Here is a 7,923-nt window from a genome sequence, read left to right as displayed (position 1 = left end):
ATGGATCTTCTCCTTCGTCGAGCGGCGTTTTTCTTAGCTTGTTTCAACGCCTTGGCCGCAGCGTCGTCGGCGTTGGTTGGGTTTTCCTCCGACATAGGTCTCTTTTGACCTATTATTTGCCGTAGTGATACGGGGGAGGAATCTTCAACTCGCAGAGCGAGTTTAAGGTCTTGGCCAAAGGAGAGGGCTTTCTTTGGCATCTCAGCAGTAGTGTTGACCTCCGTAGAGGTCCTGTGGGTATCACGCCTAGCTTTTGGGCTAAGGGACCCAGAGGAGAGGACCTCCTCATACTTGGCTTGGTCGAACTCTACGACGAGAGTTTCGACGGTGGTTCCTGTGAGGTGAACGTCGGATTGCGCCACCACTTCTTTGTCAGAGAAGCTAGTCCCCAGCGGAGTCGCCATCTTTTGTTTGTTGGAAATTTGATGTAAAAAGACAAAGAAAGAAAATTTGACTTGTATTCTCTCAAAATCGATTACAATTTGGATTCCGATTACAAAAGAGAGGAGAATGAATTTGATTCTCCCCTTTGTTTAAAACTGGGTTCTTCTTGGTAGCGGTGGAGTGCCTCCTTCGATTGATCGCGTCGAACTTGCTCTCCGTTGACGATCCGACCGTCCTTCTTCACTGGAACAATTGAAGTGCTTGATGACTTCGGTTTAGAACTCTTGACGAGTGTTGAAGAACTCTGAACGAGTTAAGAACTCTGATAAGAGTTGTTGAAAACCGAATGTCTGGCTCGATGTGATTAACTTGTGTTGCAAGTTAATTAAGAACTCTTGACGAGTTTAAGGACTCAGAATGAGTTGAAACTCTGTAACAGAGTTGTTGGAACCGAAGATTCGGTTAATTGCCAAGTGGATTATGCCGTTGATGAAGAAATCCTCCGGGATTCGATTAACTGATCGTTGATCAGTTCTTTGATCTTCAAAAGATCTCCTTCTTCGTGCTGTTGAACTGCTGAGATTTGTTGACCTTAGGCGGTTTTTGATGCCAGCTCACCTCAACCCTATGCGGTTTTTCTGCTAGAAACCGATCAACCCCTTACTCGGTTGAGTAAGTCGGTTATTTATAGGGGGATTAGGGGTGTAACCAACCCCTAAATCCGCTCCTGAGTGGGCGAAGATCCCTCAGAACGTGGGATAACGGTTTTGAGGCCGTTCGGCTTGCGTTTGAACAAGTCAAAACGCCTCAGTTGGCGTTCTGGGCTTTAACTCTGCGTCCAAGGCTTGAGACGCAGAGTTAAATCTCTGTTAGAGATTTGAGACGCACAGGCCGCATGCGTTCTGGAATTGGAAACGCACAGGTCGCTGGTGCGTTGAAGTTCAACTCTGCGTCCAGAGTTTAGGACACACAGTTGAGCCTGTTGAAGAACGCACGTTATGTGTGCGTTTAGTGCTTTAACTCTGCGTTGCAGAGTTAGATATTTGCTGGAGAACGCACAAGTTGTGTGCGTTTCGCAGAAGTGACCTTCTGCGTTTGATAGAGGTTGTTGACTTGTAACCTTGTCTATTATGACATTGCAAAGGACATTGCTTATTGATCTTTGCCTGTTGTAGGATATGAGAGTCGTCAGGTTGTAACTCTCACCATCGATTGTGAAGGCCACTGAATAGGGTTTTCATCAGCTGTCGGAAGCGTCGTCGAATTGTAACTCTTCTCGATCTGTGTGAAAAATCTCCTATTTGCCCCTTTCGACTGTCGACCCGAAAGCTATTTGATTGTAGCTTTCGTTGTGAGAGCTTGACGGCATCCAGCAAAATCAGAGTCCGAATACCCAATGACCTCTAATTTCTCTGATTTTCTGTATGTGAGCATGTAATCTTTTGTTTTCTGAAGATACCTCATAACCCTTTTGACTGCTATCCAATGATCCATACCAGGGTTGCTTAAGTATCTGCCTAACATCCCAACAATGTACGCAATATCCGGACGCGTACATACCTGAGCATACATTAGACTTCCTACAGCCGAAGCATAAGGAATCTTCTGCATTTTCTGAATTTCAAGGTGTAGGCGTATAAAATTGCTTATCAGTCCCTTAGCACAGCTCGGCACAAACCGACGAACCATCGGGCGACGTATCCAAACACGAGCGTCAGTCCACAACGCCAAACGTATAAAATTGCTTATAGGTCCCTTAGCATAGCTCGGCACAAACCGACGAACCATCGGGCGACGTATCCAAACACGAGCGTCAGTCCACAACGCCAAAGCCAAGTGGCACGCAACGAAGCGGATTAACGAGGCTACGAAGCTGACGAACCGCACTCAAACAACGGAATGAATCCACTCGCGTGCGGAATCAAGCTAACGGGTTGAGGAATCAACGAGTCATCCAACCAAGAGCGGACTCGGACGAATCACGATCGAATCAAGATCAGTTTCGGACTCGAACTCAGAAGCGGATTTACTTCCTAATCAGGATCCAGATTTACTACCAAATCAGGTCAACGAGTCAAGTCCGGATAAATCAACCACAGAACCGGATCACGGACAGAACCGAAAACGGAAAACGACGGAAAACAACGCCTAAGGGGACTCGGCCAAAACCGAGCCACATCTAGGTGGCTCGGCCAAAGCCTAGCCACCTATAGGTGGCTAGGTGGCCGGCCAGATCTGTGCCCGGGCACAGTTCTGAGTGCCTATAAATAGGCTCCCCTTGGTTCATTTTGAAAGGTTAGATTTTTTGGAGGCGAAGCCCTGCTGGATTTGAAGCTCAGATCTAAAAAAGATTCAAGCTTTAGGACTTTGAAGACTTGCTCATCCAGATCCGGTGCTCGGCGATCGTCAACGCCAAATAAGGTAAGAGTTCGAGAGGAACCGGATCTCAAATCGGATCTCAGATCTACGCAGGCATACTCCGGATCAAAGCTTGGTCTTTGATCCTGAGATTTGGGTGATTATTTCCTTGGTGAAATAATCCTCCCCGGCTATTATTTCCTTCGTGAAATAATACCCGTCGTACTGCGTAGATCCGACCGGATCTAGATCTCGCGGTGGTCCACGGATAAACCCCGACGCATGCAAACAACCCACGCAAGCGAGCGACCGCAAAACGGGAGCTCGTGATTTGTTCGACAAACAAGGATAAAAAGTTGTAATTTTTTCTTTTCTTTTATTTGATTTTCATTGTAACCGGGTCTTATAAAAAGACCGGATCTTTGTAACCGAAAAACAATTATTCAAGATAGCAATGGAATCAGTGAAGAAAGCAACGATTTTTCCCGCGAACATAAGCCATTGACATGTTATTTTCCCAAGCAATATCTAGCTAATTATACTGCACTACACACAAGAACTCTCACAATTCTTCATTACCTCATTAAAGTTTACCACCTGACTTGTTCATCGGAGGTATAACGGGGGAACCAAGTCTCGTCCTCTCACGAGTTTCTATTTTATGCAGGCTAAAAGCTACTCTGCTCAAAACCAAATATTCAGAGAAGTGAGCGGGCCCCTCATCAAACTCACCTCGAAATATTTGGCTGTTTGGTTAACCATCATCAACACTCACCTTCCTAAATAACTATAATTATCAATAATATTATAATTGTTAATTATTTAAAAATAATATAATAAAATAAGTTTACAAAATTATTAGTAGGAGCCAATTAAATTATTATAATAAAATAATTAAAATAACAGTATAAATAAAATAATATATTATCAAATACTATTAGGAATTATAATATAATTCAATGATCAATAAAATAAATGGAATAAATATCTAATCATAGAAATAGTGTAATTATTTTAATAATATCACATAAATTATGAATTACACTATTTATTTAGTATTATATTATTATAGAAATTGAATAAATAATTTAATATTAATTTTTGAGTATTTTCTCAAAGATTATTACATGATAAATAATAATTTATACTTGATAATGATTGAAAACTAAACTCTCAAAAAATTATTTAATATTAATAATAGTACTATTAATTGTTAATAATAGTATAATAAAATTTTATAAAATATTTATAGTACTAATTAGTTAAGTGCATACTTAAAAAATTAAATTAGATACATATTTTATAGTATAATTATTTTAATAGTATTACTTGAACTAAGAATTATAATATTAAATAGGATAAATTACAATAAACCCCTATGAACTTTTAGCATATTGCAATAAGTAGATCCTATGAACTTTCAGAATCATATTAAACCCCTAATAACTTTGTAGAAAGTCTCCAATATCTTTTAGATAAATTACAACAAACCTCTAATAACTTTCAAAATGTCTTATTATGTCATTTTTTGGTTTTAATTTATAGGGGTTATTTGTAAAATTTAGAAAGCTATTAGGGGTTTTCTTTAAAACAGAAAAGTCATTAGGGATTTAGCATGATTTTGAAAGTTCATATGGGCTAAAAGTTTATAACGGTTTGGTATAATTTACCCTATCAAATAATTATAATAAGAAGTAATTACTATAATATGTTGCACGTATTAAGTGCAACTATGTAGGAAACATCCGAAAAAAGCTAGCAAGATTAATACAGTTTAGTTAATTTAGAATTAACAACTTTCAAGTTCGAGGGCATATTTAAGAGAACTTATAAAATTGACATTATTTAAGAATATTATTAGATTTGGGAGACTTATTTAAAAAAAGATCAGCACTAAGCGAATCATTATAAGAAACATATTCAATTACAATAACTACATAATAATAATTAATCCATACATTTTTATTAGGTATATTATTATATAATTTTATTTATTAACACATAGTTTAACTATTCAATAAAAATATAAAACTTACAACATGTACGTTCACGCGCAAAGCACGTGCATTACACTAGTACAATAAAAATTATATTTAGCTTTTTCTTGATAATTCAATTATGACATTCCCTCCATGTTTTATGTTAGGAAAAATTGCTTCAAAACCCCAAAATTCAAGTTTCAATGTGCCCCAACCGCCCCCAACCCCCCTGCCCCCCCCCCCCCCCCGCCACATCTCCAACTTCCCCCAATGTGCTGCAACCCCTATATACTTTTAAAAAAAATTATGTCCATACCCCTCTCCCCAAGTTTTCATGCCAAACCCTCTCCAAAATCCGCATTTTACGCCTCTCCCGTACACCTCCTCCTCCTCCTCCTCCTCCTCCTCCAGCCCCTCAGCCCCCTCCCCACCTCCCTCCCCAGTTCTGCTTCCTCCCTCCCTCGCCTCCCTGCTACACATCCCTCTTCACTCCTATGGTCCCCCTAAGCCCCCTCCCCCGCCTCCCTCCCAAGCTGCCTCCCTCCTCCTCCCCCACTTCCCTCCCCAGCTCGCTCCCTCCCGTGCTCCGTTCTCCCTCCCCTCCTACACCTTCCTCCCTGCTCTTCCTTCCTCCCCTCCCTCTCCCCTCCCTCGACTCGCTTCACCCCCTGTACACCTCCCTCCCCTACTCTGCCTCCCTCCCCCCCACACCTCCCACATCCCCGCTGCACCATCCCTCTCCTCCTACGGCCCCCTCCCCTACTCCCTCCCTCGCTCCGTCACCGGCGCTGTCCTAAGGAACTTCGTATCTTATGTTAACTATTATAGTTAACATGTTAACTATTATAGGTAACATGTTAACTATTATAGATAACATGTTAACTATTACAGTTCGCACATTGAGCTCAAAATATATTTATAAAATTATAATAGTTAACATGTTATCTATAACAATTAATATGTTATCTATAATATTTAACGTGTTATCTATAATAGCTAACATGAGCTGGGATGAGCTGACATGAGAAAGAGAAAGGGTAAAATAGGAATTTTAGAAGCTGACATGTCTAATCATGAGCTGACATATCTAATCATGAGTTGGAATCATGATGTAGGGCCTTAGACACAAATTTTTTCAAAAAAAGGGGCTGCAGCACATTAAAAAAATGTGAGGGGCTAGGGCACATTAAAACTTGAATTTTAGGGTTTTGAAGCAATTTTTCCTTTATGTTATGTATGCGTCACGTGCACCCAAAATTCATGACATTAACTACGGAACGAGCAACGCGGTTTATGAAATTAGTATTTCCTAATTTTATCAGTAAAGAACTTAATTATCTGCCCGCTCCATGATAAAATACACATGTATAAAGCTCTTTCATAAATTCTAAATGGCTGATCCGTCTCGAAAATACTTGGAATTTATTAGGTAATTTTAGGGAACTCCCCGTAATGATAAATGACCGTATAGTCTGTTGGGGAATTTTAGTCTTCCCGCCTACTACGATATGCGCAACTCGGAAACCAACCCCAATCAATAAGATAGAACAATCACAATCAAGAAAAAGAACACTGAGATTTACATGGTTCGGTCGACCAACTTTGACCTACGTCCACGGGGCAACAATACGAGAAATTCACTATGTATCAGAGAGAACTACAAGAGGAACCACTCAACTCTCGTCTCTCAATCTCTCAACCTTACATACATAATCAACTCTCATATTCTCTCCAAATCCCACTCCTTGTAATCTTTTGCACAGATAAAGACTATGAAACCCTCTCTCTCTCTCATCTACTACATCTCTACTTTTTCTTCATGGTTTTTCCTCCACCAATAGAAGAATATATATATGGAAACCAAAACCTATCTCTAGCCTAACTTCCTAATTAGAATAGGATTCAAACTCCTAATCATGATAAAACCCAAACTCCTAATCATGATAGAACTCAAACTCCTAATCATGATAGAACTCTAACCCTATCTAATTCTCATGAAGTTATACAAAGAATCAAAGACAAAATCCCAACAATCTCCACCTTGGATTTAATTCCCAAACTCCCTTGAAGATATATCATCGTCGTCTTGAAACTTTGTCTCTCCCGCTAGAGTCTTCTATTTCTTTTGCACTTCAAATCAGAACACCTGTACTCTGAATTGGATGCCTTCATGATCCTCACTATCTTCTGCTTCACCATGGCGCCTCCACCTCTCTTGTTGTCCTTGTGCTCCATCTGCATCGCTCATCTCGAATTATATCGGTGCACCTCTCCTACTCCACACTATGAGCTGGATGCCCTTATCTCCTCCATCACTTGACTTGGACTGAATATGAGCACTCACCATCTTTAAGTCTAACACCACCATCTTCATCTCCATATGTGTCACTCGGTCGTGCCCGCTTGCAAGCTCCACCTAATCTGACACTGTCCTCCTCAAGTATACACACCAACCATCTCCTACTCCTTATCTAGAGTTTGAATTTAATTAAATTGATGCCAAAAACGAACTCAGCATGTCGAAAAACCCTAGGAACGACTCCTGGATCACCAAAATCCGCCTCCAAATCCTCAATCGGCTAACAAATCAATCTGGACTGTCGGATCCCCACGTGAACAGTGCCCGCCGCGCTACAGTGTTCTACTACAGTACCGCCACTACAGTATTTTTCTCCTTTTTCTTTTCATCTTGATTCTTGTAATGCCGATTTTCAATCTTGCACGGCGTCATCTTCTATCTTACAAACTCACTCCCGGATCCATCACCATCACTCTGATACCACTTGTTGGGGAATTTTAGTCTCCCCGCCTACCAAGTTATACGCAACTCGGAAGCCAACCCCAATCAATAAGATAGAATAACCACAATCAAGAAAAAGAACACCGAGATTTACGTGGTTCGGTCGACCAACTTTGACCTACGTCCACGGGGCAACAATACGAGAAATTCACTATGTATCGGGGAGAACTACAAGAGGAACCACTCAACTCACGTCTCTCAATCTCTTAACCTCACATACATAATCAACACTCATATTCTCTCCAAAGCCCACTCCTTGTAACCTTTTGCACGGATAAAGACTACGAAACCCCCTCTCTCTCTCATCTACTACATCTCTACTTTTTCTTCATGGTTTTTCCTTCACCAATAGAAGAATATATATAGGGAAACCAAAACCCTATCTCTAACCTAACTTCCTAA

This window comes from Asparagus officinalis, chromosome 4 (genome assembly GCF_001876935.1).
Source record: "Asparagus officinalis chromosome 4, Aspof.V1, whole genome shotgun sequence".
Classification (NCBI taxonomy): domain Eukaryota; kingdom Viridiplantae; phylum Streptophyta; class Magnoliopsida; order Asparagales; family Asparagaceae; genus Asparagus; species Asparagus officinalis.
The sequence above is the reverse complement of the archived record's forward strand: the minus strand, read 5'-3'. Positions refer to the sequence as shown.